Source organism: Diabrotica virgifera, chromosome 8 (assembly GCF_917563875.1).
Source record: "Diabrotica virgifera virgifera chromosome 8, PGI_DIABVI_V3a".
Lineage (NCBI taxonomy): Eukaryota > Metazoa > Arthropoda > Insecta > Coleoptera > Chrysomelidae > Diabrotica > Diabrotica virgifera.
Window position 1 is genome coordinate 12235761 of NC_065450.1, and position 24172 is coordinate 12259932.

Genomic DNA, 24172 nt, shown 5'->3' on the forward strand with positions numbered 1-24172 from the left:
GGTGTGTAAAAGTAGTATGGATATAATGGAGGAGGAAGTGATATGTAAGAAAGAGTGGATAGGAGAAGTGAAGAAAATATTATTAAAGTATGAAGGACTCATAAATGAGGAAAATAGATTTGCTAGTGATTATGTTCACAAAATAGAAGTTAGAAATATCCAAGATTTTAGACCGAAAACATATCCGATACCATATAGATACCGAAGTGAGGTAAATAGAGAAGTAGAAAAGATGTTAGAAAATGGAATAATAGAAAAATGTAATTCAAGAATAATAAATCCAATTGTTGTAGTCAAAAAGAACAGTGGAGAATTAAGACTTTGTCTAGATGCAAGAAATTTAAATAATCACACCATACCGCAATACGAAGCACCTGCTACAACGGAAACTATTTTCGGGAGAATAACGGGGGCAAAATATTATAGCAAAGTAGATTTGAGACATAGTTTTTGGTTAATTCCTTTAGCCCATGAATCCAGAGATTATACAGCTTTCATGATAGATGGTGTTCTGTACAGATTTTGTGTTGTGCCTTATGGTTTGCAAAGTTCATGTAGTGCTTTAGTTCGTGCTCTTCATAATATTTTAGATAAATATGATGATTTTATTCTTCATTATAGAGACGATATCCTTATACTTTCAAAAGACGAATTTTCACACCTAAAACATATTGAAATATTATTAAGAGAATTAGATTTAGCGGGTCTTAAAATAAATATAAAGAAATGCCAATTTTTTCAAGATAGTGTTACATTTTTGGGATATAAAATAGATAATTTGGGAGTTTCAATGGACGAGGAGAGAGTAGAAAGAATAAAGGAGTACCCTACTCCTAAAAATATTAAAAATTTGCGTGGTTTTCTTGGTTTGATCAACTATTTTAAAAGGCTTGTGCCTGATTTGAGCCAAAAGATAGTTCCTTTAAATCATTTACTCAAGAAGGGAGTGAAATGGTATTGGGGTAAAGAGCAACAATTAGCGTTTGAAAATATTAAAAATCAGTTTTGTCAAAATTTGAAGATATATCATCCTGATTATAGCTTGCCATTTATTTTACGAACAGATGCATCTATGCATAAGTTATCAGGAGTATTATTGCAATGTCAGAATGAGATAGAAGTACCTATCAGTTTTGTATCTCGTTTAACTAGATCATATGAGCAAGGATATAGTGTTGGAGAATTGGAATTTGCTAGTATTGTATTTTGTGTTAATAAGTTAAGATTTTATTTATTAGGTGGCAAATTCTTTATAGAAACAGATCATTTATCATTGATTAATGTTATGAATAATCGTTTATTGAACAATCGCATACATAGGGGAGCTTTGTTACTCCAAGAATATGATTTCAAAATAAAATATATATCAGGTAAACTTAATATAGTAGCCGATGCATTGTCAAGAGACAATGAAATCAGAAATGTCAGTGAAAACAAGGTATATATTGGAATAAACATTATGAATGAAATGGAAGGATTGTTTTCACTCGATACCATTAGACAGGATCAATTGACTTTGAGGGAAAGTGACAAACGACGAACTATAATAATAAATGACTTTTACATCAAGAGAGTAAAACAACAGGAATGTTATGTTGTATCACAAGATTTGGCACAGGAGATTTTGTTGAATCTACATGTCAATAATGGGCATGCAGGTAGTAGGAAAATTTGGTTAATGTTCAGAGAAAATTATATAAGTAAACAGGACAAAACAATAATTAAAAACATTACTAAGCAGTGTGACATATGTCAAAGGAATAAACATCGAAATATTGTGAACTTTAATACACCTAAAAACATTTTAGCTAGGGAACCATTGGAAATTGTTGCTGTAGATTTTTTAACAGATTTAATACCAACAGAAACAGATGAGAAGCATATTTTTATTATTGTAGATATTTTTTCAAAATTTATTAAATTATATCCAACCAGCAGAACTAATGTAGAGTCAATAAAATCAGCATTTTTTAATTATTTTGAAAATGTAGGTAAACCCAAAACATGCATTGCAGACAATGCAACTTATTTTCAGAGCCACAGATTTAAACAATTTTGCCAACAGAATAATATCCAACTTCAATTTACAAGTATTAGACATCCACAATCAAATCCATCAGAAAGATACATACAAGAAATTATTAAATTTTTAAGAATCTATGTACAAGAACATATAAATTGGTCACAACATTTGACAGTTATTGAAAACAACATGAACTTCTTACCAAATACGGTTACTGAACAAATTCCTTATTATCTGATGACTGGACAACAACCTGATAGACCATGGACTATACAAAATGATGTCACGTATAGACAAGCTATGGACCAAGCCAATAGAAATATACAGCGCAGTGGGGAAAAATATTTAAATAGAATGTCTAAGAAAATGAAGGGTAGGAAAGTTAATTTTGAGCAAGGGGATTTAGTTTTGTTAAGAGCACATAGAATAACCAACTTTAGGGAAAATTTGTGTGCGAAGCTTATGTCAATTTTTGAAGGTCCATATAGGATTCGAAATAATGACGGACAGAATTCCTATGAATTGGAATATATTGATGGAGGAGGATTTAGAGGCATTTTTAATATAAACGATTTGTATAAATATTACCAAGGATAGATTAAAGTTTAGAGGATAAGTAATTTTTTTTAAATAAATATAATTTATATAATAGTTAAAATTTTAAATGAAAAATTTAAATTTTACTTAAGAAAAATTATCAATTTTTCATTTAGGGCAATTGTCATGATTTTAAATAGTTATTATGATTTTTTAAGATACTCAAACCATAGAATAGTTAAAAATAATAGATAATTTAGTAATTTTAATAAAGCCCAAAGTATATGGATAATTTTTTATTATTGCCACTTTTGAGGGGTATCGTTGATTGGAAGGTTGAGAAGAATGAGAATTATAAAAAGAACTAAAGTTAGGAGAGCACTTAGTAATAATTAAATAGTTATAAGATGGTTTTATTTAAGTGTATAAAGGTAGAATTACATAAGAAATCAAAATAGGTAATCCTATATCAAAGATGATATTTCAATGACATATAAATTAGAAATTAGTAAATAGAATATATAATAATTTGAATTTTGAGTTTTACCTGAGAATTACTTCTATTTTTATCATACAATAGCCTTATTTGTTCGTAAGAATCATCAAAAGGTTCCATGTTTCCAAAAGTCACTTCGAAAGGAACTTCGTTAAGGTGATACGTCTTGCATCATTTAGCTGCATGTATAGATTTGTGAAATTATGTTGAAATAGACATTAATCTAAAATTTGAGAACAATAGTTAGTTCAATATTAATAGTTTTAGTATAAATTTTAAAGAAAAATGTGGAAAATAGTTCAATAGAATAATAGCTTTGACAAGTGTCGAAACTATAGGTCAAATTAACGTATAAGAATGATATTTTGAGGAAATGGCTTATGCATATTCAATTGCTGATTTATTTTGTGTAAATTGAAAGTTATTTCAATCCTTTGTATGTAGTAATTGTGTAAATATTTGAATTTTAATATGTGAGTGTAAGTGATAAAGAAACTAAAAATGAAGTGTCGGACGTTGAAATGAACCCTAATAGAACTTTAATAAGGGCACCTAGCAAGAAGGAAATTATATCAAAATGAACTAGAAAGTTTAATCTATTCAAATCCCAGATTAGATTATACCCAAAGATTAGGATAGAATCACAATTTGGGTTCATATTTCCAAAATTTTCATCAAAATTATTATTTTGATGAAATGTCAAATTTATTGGAATTTTTTGATTGGTGAATTCAAATTTTCATAGCAAGGATTGTTATTAATAATTAATTTCCATTGGCTGTGAAGGGACGCCAAGCCAAAAGGAATCCATTTTAGAGAGACTTCTGCAGGCTTTTGAACAAGCAACACCTGTTTATAAGGAGCTCCGCAATTTTTGAGAAAAATGCGGTAAATCGTAAAAATTTTAAATTAAAAACTTTTATTATACTAACCTGTATAAATAATCTTCATGGTGAAGAAAAAATTTTCAAAAATGACCCTCAACTTTATAAGAAAAGTGAAAAAGTATTGTGATGCGGGTATCTACCAGATTTAGAACATTGTTCCAGTGAAATAGAAGGAGTTGGTTTCGTCTTGGATCCGAAGAGACTTCATAGCAGTTTGGTTTATCTTCATATTACATCGTGAAAGGTTGTACTGAACAGTTTATATTTTTAATTGATCATGATCTAAAGTCAATGTTTTTCATTTTCTAGCTTTAATATAACAAATTTTGAATATTCAAGATAATTTTGGGTTATCTTCGACTTAAATTTTTGTCAAATACTTTTATTTTTTTTTATATAGTTAAATTCATTGCATCATATTTCTTCCTTCAGACTTTCGACTAGATAACCTAAAATAAATAATTTAGCGTTAGATAGATCAGCAAATATTTCAAGTTGATATCATATTGATCTGATCTATATTATTGTATAATTACCTTGTATTTTTGATGTTGCATAACAAAGCCTTTATTTTCAATATATTTCCAAATTCGTGTACAATATTCGACAGTCTTTTGTTATTTATCAACCATTTCATATAGCTGTATTTTTGTGTCGTTTGTTTAGTTGATATTTCAGAAATCTTTTCTCACACCTCCACAGATAGGAGATCTCATGCAGAATTCACTTTATAACTGAGCTAGTAAGGTAAGTGATTAATAGATGGCGCCGGGCAAAATCAATATTAAAATCAATTATTAAATCAGAATATTTAAAAAAATTCTATAAATAAATAAAAATAAATAAACATAATTCTATAATAATAAAATATAATTAAATTAAATAAATTAAATAAAATAATTAATAATAAAAATAAATAAAATAAAATAACTTCTATAATAATTGGCCCCACGAAATGTATAATATATGTATAATATATATATATATATATGTATATATATATATATATATATATATATATATATATATATATATATATATATTGTTATTTTTCTATTTGATATAAAAATTAAAATTTGATAATTATAAACAAAATTCACTTTAATATAAAATATTTTTAATTTTCTCAACCTCGGGCATATAAATTTAGAACAACCTGTATACAACAAATTGTTATATTTAATTTTAAGAAGTGATTAGAATAAGCGTACGAAACTCGGAACAATGTGCTTAGATAAACAAAGTGAATGACGCGTACCATTATCGTTCTTCTCGGAAGGTCGATCATTAGCCTATGCTAAATAAAACTCAGTGAAATAGATGATAGTTCATTATCGTTTTTCGCGGAAGGTTTCGATCATTAGCCTATGCTAAATAAGACTCATTTGAAAGAGAGAATAGGTCATTAAAATTTGTAAATAGTTAGAAAGTATTTTAGAATGGGAATTAAATATTTTCTTTTGAAATCCATTAAGCATATTTAGAAAGATTAAAAATTGGTTTTGAGGAATATTACGAATGAGAGTTGGTGGTGGAAGATTGATTTGTGAATCTGGAAGGGATATTTAGAAAGTAGGGGAATGGATGAGAAAGTGAGATCAGAATGTTTTGAGCTGTCGATAAGTGAAGTCGAGTAGTAGACGGTAGTGTACGGAGAGTGAGAAAGCCGATGTAGTTCCGTGAGTGTGGAGTATCTATCGTGGAACGAGAAGTAGGCCAGGTCGAGAGTAAAAGAACCTCCTTGAGCCAAGAGTGTCCCGGTAGCTGATAGCAGTTTCGAAAAAGGTAGAACACAGCATCACGACAAAAGCAGGAACGAGAGCTATTCGAGCTAGTTTTTCAAAGGAGAACATTACTGGAAGCCAGGACGAGGTTTGATCGCAGCCAAGGATAGCAGGAAACGGGTCTTGTGTGAGGACATTTTCAGTTCACCAGGAAAAGGTCAGTCTCATTTGTTTGGACATGAATGTATGGGTTTTTCGTATTAAATTCCACATAAAAAATTGAATAACATAATCAATAATATCAGAAAAGCTTCATCAAACTTAAATAGAGTTGTTCCTAATAACTCCTAATAGTTAAATGTTAATAAAAACTTTCAATTGAAAACCAAAAGGAAATAAGATTCCCATTTGTAAATGTTATGTTTTAAGAATAATAAGAAATAGCAAATATTAAGCATTGATTGCCTTTTAAATAAAATAAAAAATATTTTGATTATAATTGTAACCCATATGTGTATTTTTTTTACTCTTTTCTTTTCTATCCCGATTAGGAACCATTAAGAAATATTTAGAATCCACGAAAGTAAGTAATTAATTTATAATTCGCCCTGAGATTGAAAACATATTGATATGTGATCTGGTTAATTAATTGGATTAGTATTAATACATTGATTAAATTAAGTGACATATAAGAATATTATCTCATATCAATAATCAAGATCACATCAATATATATATATATATATATATATATATATATATATATATATATATATAAAATATGTTTTTAAACATATATTTTACTTACTAAGTAATTAGGGAATTAAAACTTGAGACTGTCATTGTCGGATTTGCCGTAGATTTACACACCTTCTATGTGTAGGTTTCAAATGTTGTTTTTTAATTGGAATGTGTCTAAAGATATTCAACCTCCCATCTTTACCGATGAGCCCAGAGAGGTTGAAGAGGGCGAAACACATTTCGAAGAACTGGTGTTTGGATCTTTGATTCTATTCGAAAAATTTTCCCAGCCCGAAATGGTGGATGTGTGAATTGTTCGTAAGGGGATTTTTCCACATTCTCTGTTTCATCTGTTTGATTTCGTACGAGTGGTCGTTAAACCATTATCCTTGGATCTTTTGATCACTGAGTGTGTTTCAAAGATCTACATCTTATGTATAGTAGGTATATAATACCTACTATAATAATGTATAGTAGGTATCTTAGGTATATAATATTTGCTGAACAGTTAGGAAACAAGGTTGAAATATTGGGGTAGCAGCAATCTCAAAGAAAACTCTTTATAATAGTTCCAAGCCTTCGAAAATGTTTATTTTCATCATCAGGGAAACTACAATCATAAATAGACAGTATTTAACAAATAGGCTAACTGAAATCAATAATAATTGCTATCTTTGTGTTACCAAAAATCCAGAACACCATAGTTTCCTCTCACTAAACCAGGTGTCGAGGATCCCCAAAAACACAAAAACAACAAAAAATTGTTCTGAGAAATGCAGAGTCAATTCTTTCACTAAAAACACTGCACATCACAAAACAATCTTACTAAAGAGTTACTTATATATTTTTACTTACATTATTTGAGGATGTTGAGCCTAGTTGTTAAACACTGACATATAAAACGAAATTTTGTCCTGGTACAAATCGTAAATAAAAATAAAAATTAAAAACTATATATAAAAAATTGTTCTAAAAATCGAGTATAAATTGAAAAATGGTAAAATATTTTAAAAAATGATGTATGTCAAATGGCATTTTTGAAAATGTCTAACAAATGTTATATCGATTTTTATTAAATTTTGTTTGAATTCATACGGAAACGTCACCACCACTGAACCAATTATAATTATTTAATAAATGTTTTATAAATTTTGAAATAGGAAAATTCCGAAATGAGAATAAAACAGTTTTAATCAATGCAAAGTTTTTTTAATAGTAGATGTCTTTTTTATTATGTGATTTATATTGAAAAAATCTATAAATTATATGTGAAATGAAAGAAGAATTTGAATTATTAAATTTAAATTGGTTCTTTTTATCTAAAGTGAGTAAATAAGAATAAATTTCACTGAGATGTCTTACATCTGATTTTTTTGTTTATCGAATTTTTTTCTTGAAAGATAAAAGCCATTTCCAAAAAGAGTCTTTTGTTATATGAGTTCTCAGAAGCTAGTACTTTAGTATATTGATAATCCATTGTATGACCCTCTTTGGAAACGTGTTCTGCTAAAGCACAACGTTCAGGATATAGTCTAGAATTCGATAACAAGCAATGAAAAAAGTAAGATATTTGTTATTTTAATATCTGTGGTGTTTAATTTTAATATACAGAGCGTCTACGTAATCCATTAACGGCTGAGACAATAAACAAAGATTTTCGAGGCCAATCTATTCAGGTAAATTTTATGTCCTTCGTGTAATACAGTAAAACCTGTCAATAACGGTCACTAAAAATGACAGTACTATTGGCCGATATAAAAAAAGTGGCCGCTAATACCAGGTTTTGTAGTCCAAAAATTTTGGTTTGGGGAACTTTGAAGCTGGCCGGCTAGTTCAGGTGGCCGGTTTTGACAGGTGGCCGTTAACACAGGTTTTACTGTACATAATTGGTTTGGGTAATTTTTAAACTGGCCGCTAGTACAGGTGGCCGTTGTTGGCAGGTGGCCGGTAACACAGGTTTTACTGTAAAAGTAAATGTGTCTACGCTTTTTACAATTTTCTCCGTGCAAAACTGTTGTAACTTTGAAATTCTAATACTAAATGTGTAGTGATTAACAATTTTTTCCGTGCAAAAGTGTTGTAACTTAGAAATTCCTAATTTTTTCTGCGTTAATATTATTTTATTTAAATTTCTATTTTTGGTTAATGTAATATAGGCTGAAAAGCATGCAAAATCATAATTACATGTTAATTTTTCTTAAAATTTGTGTCTTATTTCACCGATATTAGCACGAAAATAAACAAAATCGTCTTTATCTCGAAACTTACTTATTTTGACTTACTGCAGTCTTGCACTGAGGGTGCGATATGGCGTTTTATAAAAGGTCAAAGAACGGAGGTAAAGGAACTAATAGAACCAAAATACATAGAAAAGGATAAATGGATTGACTATCTAAAAAAGCTCTATGCAGAGGAAGAACAAATGATGATAGAACCGGAAACACCAGAAATTACCACAAATGAAGATGTTAATATAAGTGCACAGGAAGAACGAATAACACTTGAAAAGCTGAAGAACAGAAAAGCTGCAGGTAAAGATGGAATACCAAACGAATTACTGAAATATTGTGGAGCAGCAATGACAGAACAATTAACAACATTAATTAACAAAATCATAAAACACAATAAGCGAGAAATTGAAGAATGGAAGAAAGGAAGAATGGAGAAGGAGCGAACTAATTCACAAAAGGAGATAAAAAGCAGCCAAAAAACTACAGAGGTATCAACTTGTTAAATACTACGCTAAAACTTACAACTAAAATCTTACAAAACGTAATGAATCAGAGGATAAGTTTAGCAGATGAACAACAGGGTTTTCGTACTGGAAGATCGTGTACAGATGCAATATTCGTCATAAAGCAAATTACTGAGAAATCACTAGAGTATAATAGACCAGCAATTATATGTCTTATTGACTTAAAGAAAGTATTTGACAGAGTAAGACGCAAAGATGTAATCCACCTTCTGTATAATAGAGAAGTCCCTCTAGATATCATAAAAACTATTGAGAATATCTACCAAAACAACAACATGGAAGTCAGAATAGATGGACAACTTACAGCACCTATGGATATGGGCAGCGGAATAAGACAGGGAGACTCATTGAGTCCTATGCTTTTCAATTTAATCATGGATGAAATCATCAAAAACGTCAACAAAGGAAGAGGATATAGAATGGGAAATAAAGAAGTAAAAATACTCTGCTACGCAGACGAAGCAATATTGGTAGCCCAAGATGAAGATAGTCTGCAAAGATTAGTCCAGATATTTAACATAAGAGCAAAAGAATTCAATATGACCATTTCATCTCAGAAAACCGAAACAATAGTAATCAGTAAAAAACCAATCAGATGTAAAATAGAAATTGATGGTATCAGTATTGAACAAGTAATGGAAGTAAAATACCTTGGAATTACATTGTCAAGTTACGGAGACCTAGACAAAGAAGTGAGAAATCAAGTACAAAAAGCAAATAGATTGGCAGGATGCCTTAAAACACTCTATGGCGAAACGGACATATTAACACTGAGATGAAGTCAAGAATTTATAAAGCCAGTGTAAGACCAATAATGACATATGCATCAGAAACAAGACATCATAGAGCCACAACACAAAGACTACTGGAAACGGCAGAGACGAGAGTACTGAGAAGAATTACAGGAAATACACTGAGAGATCCAAAGAGGTCAAAGATATTAGAAGACAATGTAACGTACAGTGTATAAACGAATGGACACTAAATAGAAAAAAATAATGGAACAACCACATAATCAGAATGGGGGAGACACGTGTGGTCAAAATAGCACGAGATAAATCACCAATCGGCAGAAGAAGTATCGGCCGACCGCGCAAAAGTTGGAGTGACAACCTTCCATAGAGGTATAAATCCGCCAATGAACAAGCAGAATTGTTTATAAAGAGGAAGAAGAAGAAGAAGTATCTACATCACTATATAAAACTTCTGTACTAGGATACACGAGCCTTTCGTGCTTCCTTTTATAGACTATTTTCCCTGCATCGCAAGTCAGAATATTACATATATTTCACCACTTAAGGCTGATTTACGTTAGAAGGGGGACGTAGATGACACTCTCAGTAATACAATAATACTCTGGGCTAATTAGCAAAATACAAGGAAAAGTTATTTACCAGCAATTTTATTGCTGGAATCGAATTTTATTATTGTATGTAATAATAATATAGGTATGCAAAGTCCGCAGATAGTGTGCTACTTTTTTTATAAACAAAATGGCGCCCGAAAATCGTGTTTTCTTTTTAATTTTTGCTCTATAACTCCAAAGATTTTAACTTTACACCAAAAACACTTAAATAAAAATACACCGCAATTAAATTCTGCATAGAGACGTGTTTTTCCCGATTCACTTCGACGAAAACTTTCCCCGGAAAAAGCGGGTTTTTCTAACAAAATCTTTAATTTTCAACTAAAATTTTAGATAAATAATTGTTAATCAATAAATAAGTAACTTAGTCATGTAAAAGCCCTTTTCATATAGATTATAATTCCAGAAGCCGATGGAAATTGAGTTAACAGTTTAGCAACAATTGAATTGTTAATTAAAAATTTACGGTCACTATAATAACGACAATCATTATGAAGCATAAGAATAACTATGATTTTTTCATAAAAAGACACTATACCTATCTAACGTACTTTACAGAATTGAAATTGGACTATTTAAGCGGCCTCAGGAATATTTTAAAATTATAAACAATTTTTTGGCTTAAAAACAAATAGAATCTCACGGGAAATATTAAACCAGAATAAATTGCGAAAACGTTATTCAAAAAGCAGCGGCAGGACGCTTCTTTAAAAGAAAAAACGTTTAATTATAACGAGTGGTTCCTGAGATACAACCGGTCAAAATTGACCGGAATTTACGGCAAAGATATAAAAAATAAGATCATAATTTTCAAACAATCACCTTTTTATCTTTGTCCTCTGTCTCCACACCAATTTTCATATATTTAAAATACTCATAATATATATTATTATAATAAAAACTATCGATAATACGTGTGAAAATTGCCAAAAATAGCAAAATTCCAATCAAAAATTAGGTTGAAGAAAATGTAACCCTCAAAGTTCAAAATCGGTATACGTTAAAGAAATTCATTTTCTCGGCTTTCCATGGAGCAATTTCCTTCATTCTTTTTTTGTTCCGTAATAACTCGAGTTTAATTTCCAATTTTTTTACCAATATCTTTTGGTAACTATAAAAAGTTGATAGTCATTACATAACCAGCTAGCCAAGGTTTTTATTAATAAGGACTTTCATGAGTTGACTGTTACGAGCCTTATAAAAACCTTTGTTTTAATCTAAATAACAAATACAAAGGTTTTGAATAACATTCAAACATCTTTGAGTAAATGCGGTAATCCAAAGGAAGTTTCTCTATTACATACCCACAAAATTACAAAAGCCAAAGAAACCTCCCATTATTTGATTAATTTTAATAGAGGTATATAAATCCTAAGAGATTAGTTGCTGAGATACTGGAATTAAAAATTTCAAATTAAAATTATTAATTGAAAAACGCTTATTAATCACATTTAGAAATTTGGTGAACGATATACTCGTATTTGACGGTAACTTTTGAAAGAATTAATCAATGGCGCGCGAAAAGATGTGTGGATTTTCGTTCCTATTTCGGAACGCTATAAAAATTATTCTGGATTGGGAAAATGTTGAAATATTTACTTTGTTAATAAATATACTGCCGTGCTAAGCCCAAAGGCGGTAACTGATTTTTTATCGAAAATGAGATTGTTGTATTTCTAGGGTAGAACAAGGTATTTAGAATATATTTACAAAGTTCTTGGAGTTGCAGAAGTATTATAATGGGTATCTAGAATATATTTACAAAGTCTTTGGAGTTGTAGAAGCATTATAATATAATGAAACCTACCTAGAAATACAATAATCTCATTTTCGATAAAAAATCAGTAACCGCCTTTGGGCTTAGCACGGCAGTATACTTTTTATATGTTTCATTGTTACTTTTACCCGTGTTGAGCTGCCCCCCCCCCCCACTTGCAAAAACCAAAAAACAAGTAGCCCTGATTTATGAGCTATTTATGAGCTCTCATATTCCGCAAACTAAAAATTTTGAGCTCGTTCCACTGAGCAGGAATTTGATACATTAATGGGGGGGCTGAGTCAGCCCCCCCCCCCACTACTTAAAAATAGGAATATTGAATTGGTTTTTGCGGCAGAATTACGAGCTATTTATGAGCTCTTGAAATTATATAGCTTCGATTTTTGAGCTCATCCCCTTCACCCCCAAACAACCCTTTAATTGATTTAACTTAACAGAAAAATGCTGAGGAAACTTAAAATATATCGTATTGCGGTTATAATTTCTATAGCTTATATACTCTAAGAATAAACTATTAAATCACGTGCATTTCGATTATTGAGCTACAAACCCTTCGCAAGAAAACCACCCTATCTTCCCGGCTTAAGAGAAAGTTGTACTTAAATGGCATTAAACTAATTATTTGGCGACTACATATCATTTAATAATTTATAAGCTTCCAAATTACGCACATTTAGATCAGTAAATTGCAATTTACTTTGTATAGTGCAGTCACTGAAGGTAAAAATCAACAATTACCTTCAATTTCGGTGAACCTTCATTGATTTTCACGAAAATTGGGCAGTTGTTAGAGGATATGTCAAGAAACAAAGGTGACGTGGTACCACCTTGCGCCATTACCCTGAGGGTGGATACCGCCCCTTCTCGGGGGTGAAAATTATTTTATTAAAAATAACTGCACAAATCAATAAAAGAACAAATTAAAAGCAAAATATATTATATAAAGTTAATAAAATAAGTCAATACTTTTTAAGTTATTAAAGATCAAAGATTTTAATTATTCGTGAAAAAAATGCATATTATGAAGCGGTTTTTCGTAAACCACTGAAAAACTGTAAGTTTTTACAAAAAAGTTAATAGTAGTTTAATTCGTATAGCTTATATTCTAAGAATAAACTCTTAAATCACGCGCCTTTCGATTATAGAGCTACAACCCCTTCGCAAGAAAACCATCCCCTATTCCCGGCTTAAGAGAGAGTTGTACTTAAAATAATTTAAATTAATTATTTGGCGACTACATATCGTTTAATAATTTATGAGGTAAACCTTCGATTTCGGTAAATCTCCATTTATTTTCACGAATTTACAATAACAACTTGGGGTTTTAACCTGGGGTATATGTCACCCCTTCTCGGGGGTGAAAATTACTTTATTAAAAATAACCCCACAAATCGAGAAAGGGACAAATTGTAAGCAAAATTTGTTATATAATGTGATTAAAAAAAATCAATACCTTTTGAGTTATTAAAGATCAAATATTTTAATTTGTGTGAAAGAAATTGCATGCTTTAAGCGATTTTTCATAAATAACTCAAAAATTGAAAGTTTTTACAAAAAAGTGTTCATCACTAAAATTGAAGCAAATAAAAAATATAATAAATTGCTTACTTGAAAAACCCTTTAATGTTAATTTAAAGTAAGTAATTGGTAATTAAATGTATATTTTTTTCTGCGACTGTTTAAATCTAAGGATTCAATCTTAATAACGCGAAAGAAATACATTTTATAACACTTAGGTACTAAATACTTGTCAAAGTACTTAGAAATACCTATCAAAAATGAGCTCCAGAAAAAGTTGATAGCATCAAAATCCGCTCACCAATTTTCGTGAAAATGAATGGAGATTTACCGAAATCGAAGGTCATAGTTGATTTTTACCTTCAGTGACTGCACTATAGAAAGAAAATGGCAATTTAATAATTGAGATGCGTATATTTTGCGAGCTCATAGATTATTAAACGATATCTACTCGCCAAGTAATTAATATAAATTATTTTAAGTACAACTCTCTCTTAAGCCGGGAATATGGGATGGTTTTCTTGCGAAGGGGTTGTAGCTCAATAATCGAAAGGCGCGTGATTTAAGAGTTTATTCTTAGAATATAAGCTATACGAGTAAAACTACTATTAACTTTTTTGAAAAAACTTACAGTTTTTCAGTGATTTACGAAAAACCGCTTCAAAACATGCATTTTTTTCACGAATAATTAAAATTTTTGATCTTTAATAACTTAAAAAGTATTGACTTATTTTAATAACTTTATATAATAAATTTTGCTTATAATTTGTTCTTTTATAAATTTGTGCAGTTATTTTTTATAAAATAATTTTCACCCCCGAGAAGGGGCGAATTTCCTCCCTCAGGGTAAAGGCGCAAGGTGGTACCATGTCACCTTTGTTTCTTGAGGTATAATCTAACCACTGACCAATTTTCGTGAAAATCTATGAAGTTTCATCGAAATTGAAGGTAATGGTTAATTTTTACTTTCAGTGACTGCACTAAACAAAATAAATTGCAATTTACTGATTTAAGTGCGCGTAATTTGGAAGCTTATATATTATTAAATGATATGTAGTCGCCAAATAATTAATTTAATGCATTTTAAGTACAACTTTCTCTTAAGCCGGGAAGATAGGGTGGTTTTCTTGCGAAGGGGTTGTAGCTCAATAATCGAAATGCACGTGATTTAATAGTTTATTCTTAGAGTATATGCGATATAGGAATTATATCCGCAGAACGATATATTTTAAGTTTTCTCAGCATTTTTCTCCTAAGTTAAATCAATTAATTAAAGGGTTGTTTGGGGGTGAAGGGGATGAGCTCAAAAATCGAAACTATATAATTTCAAGAGCTCATAAATAGCTCGTAATTCTGCCGCAAAAACCAATTTAATATTCCTATTTTTAAGTAGTGGGGGGGCTGACTCAGCCCCCCACCCAATAATGTATCAAATTCCTGCTCAGTGGAACGAGCTCAAAATTTTTAGTTTGCGGAATATGAGAGCTCATAAATAGCTCAAAAATCAGAGCTATTTGTTTTTTAATTTTTGCAAGTGGGGACAGCTCAACACGGGTGTTACTTTTTGTTAGTTGATATGTTTTTTTTACTTGCGGGATTTATTCAAAAACCACATACAAAACGTCCAAATTCATATCACTTGTTTCTTGTGCTGTAGTTGATGGTGAGAGTCAAAAGGTATCGGATATGGTTTATTTTTGAATAAGGATACAGTACATATATTTATTATATATGGTGCCCCAAAAGATTGGTCATAAATTATAACAGATTCTGGGTTCAAAAATAGGTTGATTGAATCTTACATAACTTAGTACAAATGTGCACATAAAAAAGTTGCAGCCCTTTGAAGTTATACAATAAAAATAAATTTTTTCCAATATATCGAAAACTATTCAAGATTTTTTACTCAATATGGACATGTACCGGGTGTCCCAATAAGAATGGCTCTCGGCTATATCTCAGGAACCGTTTATAGTGGAGCTTTGAAATAAAAAAATTTATAAAAAAAGTTGCCTCAGGAAAAGCCTGGAAATTATTTTCATAATTGTGGGACCACCGCTAGAGGGCGTAATTGAATATCAAAAATTAAAAAATCTAAATTTTACAAAATTTTCCCAATGAAGGGGCACTGGAAATCCGATCGTCGTATTCTTCATAAAATTCTACGCATACTTGATTTGACAAGTTTAGGTCTACCTTTGGAAATAAGAGGTAGGGGTGAGTGGGAACCTTGTTATGAAAAACTGGCTGTGAGTCCGGTTCTGCTTAATCAAATTTTGCAAACTTGGTCTTGTTGAAGATAGATCTTTTTCATCAATGTAAAAGTTATGATTTCGAATCAACCTACTGAGTAATATGCCAGCTAGAAGGCGTTATTTAATTTTTTTCAGAAATCTAGTGTTCCTTGGAAAATATTAAATACAAACATGCATTTTTAATACCATATTACAAAATTAGACAAAATTAGCAACAGAATAGCGAAAACCGCATGTTAATACCTTTTTTCTATCTCGAGATATCTTACAAAACGTGTAAATTTAAAAACATAACTGTTACTGTCACCGGTAAACGAAATAATTCATTAAAAGTAGTGTGCTATGGAAACAACAAAGAAACATTTTCCAGCTCTCAACGTATATTAGGTCTTTTCAACGCTTCTCATTTGTTTCGAGCCTCGTTCATATCTCGTATATTAATATTATACTCGGATTATACGGCATATGACAGAGGCTCGAAACAAATGAGAAGCGTTGAAAAGCCCTATTACAAAGAAATAAAAACAACTATTTAGTGAGGACATAAACATTCAAATTTTTGCCCATCATTTTCGTTGCAAACATTTACTCTTTCAAGAGTAGATTGAACAGCAGTCTCAATTTCTGCTCTCGATATGCTTTGAATGGCGTTTAGTATTCTCTGGATAATGTATTCTAGAGTAGTGTATGATGGGCAACAATTTGAATATTTAGGTCGTCACTAAGTAGTTCTTTTTGTTCTGTGTTATATTTAATTTTAATAGTATTGCTTCTCTTTATATTGTTGTTTTAATTAATTATATTTTTATACGTTGACATCTGGAAAATGTTATTTTGGTTTTTTCCACGGCACACTACTTTTCATTAACTTAGTTTACCGGTGATAGTAACAGTTATGTATAAAATTTACACGTTTCTCGAGATATTTTGAGATAGAAAAAAGGTATCGACATGCGGTTTTCGCTATTCTATTGCTAATTTAATGTAATTTTATACAGTATGATTAAAAATGCATACTTGTATTTAATATTTTCCAAAGAAAACTAGATTTCTGAAAAAAATTAAATAACGCCTCCCAGCTGGCTTATTACTTATTAGGATGGTTCAAAATTATCACGCTTACATTGAAGAAAAAAATCTGTCTTCAACAAGACCCAGTTTTCAAAATTTGATTTAGCAGAACCGGACTTACAGCCATTTTTTCATAACAAGGTTCCCACTCACCCCCACCTCTTATTTGCAAAGGTAGAGTTAAGATTGTTAAATCAAATATGCGCAGAATTTAATGAAGAATATAATAATCGGATTTCCAGTGCCCCTTCATTAGGAACATTTTGTAAAATTTAGATTTTTTTATTTTTGATATTTAATTACGCCCTCTAGCGGTGGACCCACAATTATGAAAATAATTTCCAGGCTTTTCCTGAGGCAACTTTTGTTATAAAATTTTTTATTTCAAAGCTCTACTATAAACGGTTCCTAAGATATGGCCGAGAGCCATTCTTATTGGGACACCCGGTACATTAAGAATCAAAATTAACGCACCATCTTAAAAATTAGTGTGATTTGAGTGATTTTTTAGTAAATTATAGCGTTATTATTCAAAAATAGTGATGTAATAATATTATTGCTAAACAGGTAAGTGTCATTGTATACCGGGTGTAACAATGATAGTGTGTTTTTTTTTTCTCAAAGTTTGGAACACCCCGTGGAATATTCTAGTGTATATAAAATATTTTAATTAAAACTTCACTATAGCCTTAGGCTTTCTTAATATTTTGCTTTTTGATTCATTCGATTATGTGTGATAATAAAAAAGTTAGGTACTTTAACAACTAGTCATGTTTTTCATCAATACAGTGTGTTTCTAAATAAGTGCGACAAACTTTAAGGGGTAATTCTGCATGAAAAAATAATGACCGTTTGCTTTATAAACATATGTCCACAAATGCTTCGTTTCCGAGATACGGGATATTGGATTTTTCTTACAAACTGACGATTTATTTATTGCTCTAAAATCGGTTGAAATATGCAAATGGAATTTGGTAAGTTTTAAGAAGTAGTTATTGCGCATTTTTTGACATACAATTAAGAATTTTATACTCACCATTGGCGTGCACACGGGTATAAACATTTTAGATACATCCCGTATGCACGCCAATGGTATAAAATTCTTAATTGTAGGTCAAAATTGAGCAATAACTACCTCTTAAAACCTACCAAATTTCATTTGCATATCTCAACCGATTTTAGAGCAATAAATAAATCGTCAGTTTGTAAGAAAAAATTCAACATCCCGTATCTCGGAAACAAAGCATTTGTGAACATATGTTTATAAAGCAAACGTTCATTATTTTTTTCATGCAGAATTGCCCCTTAAAGTTTGTCGCACTTATTTAGAAACATGCTGTATTGATGAATAACATGGCTAGTTTTTAAAGTACCTAACTTTTTTATTATTACACATAAGCGAATGAGTCGAAAAGCAGAATGTTAAGAAAGCCTAAGGTCATAGTTAAGTTTTAATTTCAGTATTTTATATACGCTAGAATATTTCACAGGTTGTTCCAAACTTTAAAGAAAAAAAAAACACTATCATTTTTACACCCGGTATACAATGACACTTACCTGTTTAGCAATAATGCTATTACATCGATCTTCTTGAAAAATAAAGCTATAATATATGTACATACTATAAAAATCACTCACAAATAGGACAACAGGTTTAGGAAATACGAGATATCAAACATGTCCCATTTTTAATGTGGTGCGTTAATTTTGATGCTTAGTGTAGCATTTTTATGGTAGGAGTATCTTGAAAAAAAATTATAGTGAAATTTCTGCACCCCATAAAATTTTATGGGGGTTTTGTTCCCTTAAACCCCCCTAAACTTTTGTGTGTGTTCCTATTAAATTATTATTGTAGTACCATTAGTTAAAAATGCTGTTTTTAAAACTTTTTGCCTCTTAGTACTTTCTCGAAAAGCCAGTTTTTATAGAGATATTTTGAATATTTTTTGTCAAATCCACCACATATTTGTATATGGTCAAGTACGATTATAGACCTGGTATAATATGAACAATTTATAATTTACATTTTTATAATATGAAAAAATACCAAGATGCAAAAAAGTTTTAGAAACACTGTGTTTAACTAATGGTACCGCAATAAGAGTTTAATTGGAACGTACAAAAACATTTGGGGGGTTTAAATGAACAAAACCCCCATAAAATTTTTAAGGTAAACATATTAAAAAAAAACGCATCTCGATAAGAAATGGCTTATTGAAAAAATTCTAAGAGGCAAAAAAAGTTAAATATTGTGTTTAGCTAATGGTACCAAAATAATAATTCAACTGGAACGTACACAAAAGTTTGGGGGAGTTTAAGGGAAAAAACCCTATAACATTTTTATGGGGTGTACAAATTTCACTGTTGTTTTTTTTAGATGAGGCTGCCATAAGAATGCCACATGTCCATTTTCAATAAAAAATCTCTAAGAGTTTTCGATATATGAAAAAAAAATCGATTTTCATTTTGTAACTTCAAAGGGCTGTAACTTTTTTTGTGTGCACTATTGTATATATTGTTAGTAAGGTCAATCAACACATTTTTGACCTCAGAAACTGTAGTACACATAATTAATGACCAATCTTTCGGGACACCCCGTATAAAAGGAATATTTGCAAAAACACAATTTAGGGCAGTCAATGAGAGGAAGACCAGGTTATTACCTCCGAATTCTATTCTACTGCATGGATTTTAATGAAATTTTAGGAATAGCCTGAAAATATCTCCTTATTCAAAGTCTACCCATTGTCGATGTGTGCTTTTGTCTTAGGGGCGGTTCCCACCCCTTCTTATGGGTGGAAAATTTTTTGTTAAACAACTACGGAATTTGCTAGAGGACCTATTTCTAAGCAAAACTGTTCTATAATTTTTTTTTTCGAAAACTCAATACTTTTCGAGTTATTCGTGGTTGAAAATTGGCGATTTTCGTTGAAATATAACACCTTTTCAAACGGTTTTGTGCGAATACTTTAAAAACAATGCATCTAACTAAAAAAATTATATAAAACATTTTTGTAACTCATAAAAAAACAAAGAGATTCGTTCCTCCTTCAATCTTCTAGTTATAACATAAAAAGAGATATGGTAGGTAAAAAAGTTTGTTTTTTTAGTTCATGCTCAAATCAGTGTAGTCAACTTGAAATAAAAGAGAAACGGTCGATTTTAGGTGTATAATGCTACCAATACCTTTTATTTTGCTTGAAAAGTCCTTTCAAATAAGCAATATTAAATGTCGATTACATTCAAACTAAGCGAGATATACTGCAAAAAATTGATTACTAACGAATTTTAAGAAAAAAATTGAGAAGTATATTTAACCCCTCATCAACAAGAATTTAAATGCATCGTTTTCCTTCTACAATACATTTTACTACAGTGTTATTTTTATGTTCAAAAAGTTGAGCGGGTTTAAAATGAATGGTTTTTGAAAAAATAATATCAAATTATAGAGCACATATTTAAATTTTCTTAAAAATCTTCCTTTCTCTCCATGTAACTTGAAAATGATAAGTGATAGTGTTATAAAAAATAAAATCAAAATGTTTATCTAGAAGAAACCTACATTTTTGTATGGCATTTTTTTGGCACCTCGTATCATTTTCGAGTTACATGGAGAAATAGGAAGATTTTTAAGAAAATTTAAAAATGCGCTCAATAATTTGATCTTATTTTTTTCAAAAACCATTCATTTTAAACCCGCTCAACTTTTTGAACATAAAAAGAATACTATAGTAAAATTTATTGTAGAAGAAAAACGATGCATTTAAATTCTTGTGGATGAGGGGTTAAATATACTTCTCTTTTTTTTTAAATACGTTAGTCATCAAATTTTTTACAGTTTATCTCGCATAGTTTGAATGTAATCGACATTTAATATTGCTTATTTTAAAGGTCTTTTTAAGCACAACAAAAGTTATTGGAAGCATTATACACCTAAAACCGACCGTTTCTCTGTTATTTCAAATTAAATACACTGATTTGAGCATGCACCAAGAAAACAAGTTTTTTTCACTTACCATATCACGTTTTGTGTTATAACTAGAATATTCATAAAGGAAAGAGTCTCTTTGTTATTCTATAAGCTACAAAAATGTTTTATATAGTTTTTTTAGTTAGCTGCATAGTTTTTAAGGTATGTATTCGCAAAAAACCGTTTGAAAAGGTGTTATGTTTCTGTAGCTCTGTAGTAATTTAAGCAAAAAATTTTCCACCCCCGAGAAGGGATGGGAACCGCCCGCAAGACAAAAGCACACATCGCCATAGGGTAGACTTTGTTTCTTGGGCTATGTCCTACTTACTGTGAAAATATCACGTAAATCAATATAGTAGGATGGAATTCGAAGCCGCATACCCTCATTGACTGCCCTAATTGGGTAACATGTTTCTAAAGATCTTATATTCAGCATAAATTTTTCCCAAAATGATATAGTTGGCAACAGTGTATCATAATTTTGAGGTTTAGTTAAGTTTCAGTGAAGAACTGGATACCTTTTTGGATCGAAAGAGTGTTTATTTCAAGTTGGTGGAAGTAAAACCAACCATAATACTTAGATCTATATTTATACATACTTAACTTATCTATATGAAGGCATTTGTATCTGGTAAATACAAACGGCTACGTGGAAGCGTCAACCTCCTCATAACCATTGGATATTGTAATAATTCTTCTACCTGATTCAGTCGATCCAGATACTGAAAGCAATTAGGAATGAGGAGGACGATATTGACAATCAGATTTTAGACATTCCTGATATAGATGAAGTACTCGGTGAAGTAGAGATTCATGTTTATGAGTTTTCGACGAGATAAGGAAGAAAATTTAAATGTTTTACCGTAAATTTCAAAAAAGTGAAAAGGTTGGAATTTAATCACAAGCTTCCATACCACCAAGAGTAGACGATAAACACTTCTGTTTGTTGAGGGCAAATCTGGATTCGAAACGTTTTTATTATTTTTCTCACCTGAAATAGTTCAATTTATTTGTCGCAATACCTAACTGCATGCTCAGAAGGAAAGAGATTCACTGTTTCTGAGAAAAAACTTCTAAAAATTCTAAAAAAATTTCTAAAAATTTTTGAGGCTACTTTTAATAAGAGGATATCACCAGCTTCCTTCTTAGGATGATTACTGGTCTACTACAGATCTTTATAAATATCTACGATTTGATGGTATATATCATACATATTTCTAAAAGTACATCACAAAGTAGATTTACTGTATGCCCAAAAAACGTGTAGTAAATGTCAACTGCGTCTACATAAATTTTTGTTTTGATAAATATCTTAGTATAGTATATGGCTTAACACTCCGTGTGGGGTTCCGCTGCTTTCGCTTTCTAGAACCATTTTACGGGGTGGATCATTTTCCATTAGTGTTGCCCAAATGCAAGACCAAGACGAGACTTAGACAGTCTTGGTGTTGGTCTTACACCACTACACCTGGTCTTGGTCTTGTTCTTGGTATTGCGCTCCCAGTCTTGGTTTTGGTCTTGGTCTGGCAGCAAGAGTCGTGCAAGTCTCGCAGTTGTCCATTAGCCTATTGCATACCTTAGAACAACGTAACAGAGAGGTACATTTTGAGTTTGAATATCACAGCCAAGGTAAAGACTAGACAAATTAATAAATATCTAAACAACTGACACCGGGTTGGATTTGAACCCACGATCTAAGCGATACCTGCCTATGTTATAACTAACTAAAGTTAAAAGTACCTCTTAAAACTCACAAAATTTCATTTGCATATCTCAACCGGTTTTAGAGACATTGTAAGAAATTGTAAGATTTTGTAAGAAAAATTTCAACACCCCGTATTTGGGAAACGAAGCATTTATTAAGTAAACGTTTATAAAGCAAACTGTCATTACTTTTTTGTGCAGAATTAGGTACCCATTAAAGTGTGCTATACTTATTTAAAAACATCCTGTATTGATGAAAAACATGGCTAGATAAAAAAGCACCTAACTTTTCTATTATGCAATACAAGTGAATGAATAAAAAAACATAATGCTAAGAAAATATGAGGCTGTAGTTGGGTTTTAATTTCAGTGTGTTATTGCATGCTTGAATAATAAGTTAGCATAATGCTAGAATATTCCACAGAGTGAGAAAAATCACAGTTTGATTGGTACACCCGGTATACAATAACAATAATTGATCTAGCAACATTATTATTACAGCAATACATATTTATAAAGAATAAGACAACATATTAAAAAAATCACTTAAATCGAACAACAGGTTTAGGAAATTTGAGACATTAAAAATGACCCGTTTTTAAGGTGGTGCGGTATATAAAATATTAGCGTGTATAAAATATTAAAATTACAACTCAACTGTAACCTTAGGCTATCTGAACATTTTGCTTTTTGATTCATTCGCTTATATTGGATAATAAAAAAGTTAGGTACCTACTTTAAAAACTAGCAACATTCTTCATCAATTTAGGGTGTTTCTAGATAAGTGCGACAAACTTTAAGGGGTAATTCTGCATTAAAAAATAATGACGTTTTGCTTTATAAATATATGTCAGCAAATGCTTCGTTTCCGAGATACGGGATGTTGAATTTTTTCTTACAAATTGACTATTTATTTATTGCTCTAAAACCAGTTGAGATATGTAATTAAAATTTAGTAGGTTTTAAGGTGTAGTTATTACGCATTTTTTGACGTACAATTAAGAATTTTATATTCACCATGGCATGCATACGGGTCATATTACACGGTCATATTACCCGTATGCACGCCAATGGTAAACATAAAATTCTTAATTGTATGCCAAAAAATGCGCAATAACCACCTCTTAAAACCTACCAAATTTCACTTGCATCTCTCAACCGGTTTTAGAGCAATAAATAAATTGTCAGTTTGTAAGAAAAAATTCAACATCTCGTCTCTCGGAAATGAAGCATTTGCGGATATATGTTTATAAAGCAAACAGTCATTATTTTTCCATGCAGAATTACACCCTAAAGTTTGTTGCACTTATTTAGAAATAACCTGTATTGATGAAGAACGTTGCTAGTT

At 30.7% G+C, this 24172-nt stretch overlaps 1 protein-coding gene and 1 long non-coding RNA gene across 3 annotated transcripts in view; one reads left to right on the top strand and one right to left on the bottom strand.

The window, feature by feature from the left end:
* LOC126889489 (uncharacterized) overlaps positions 1-24172 on the top strand; it is a 258815-nt gene that overhangs the window by 180711 nt on the left and 53932 nt on the right. The gene's annotated exons all lie outside the window — the stretch shown is intronic.
* Positions 622-4773, bottom strand: LOC126890674 (uncharacterized). 2 transcript variants are annotated; one of them, XR_007700408.1, is made up of 4 exons: positions 4480-4773; positions 3989-4392; positions 3108-3279; positions 622-661 (listed from the first exon to the last, which is right to left on the bottom strand). It is a non-coding gene; the product is annotated as an uncharacterized LOC126890674 (long non-coding RNA). The 2 variants fall into 2 exon arrangements; XR_007700407.1 differs by lacking the exon at positions 622-661 and having other exon boundaries at positions 2960-3279; positions 4480-4770.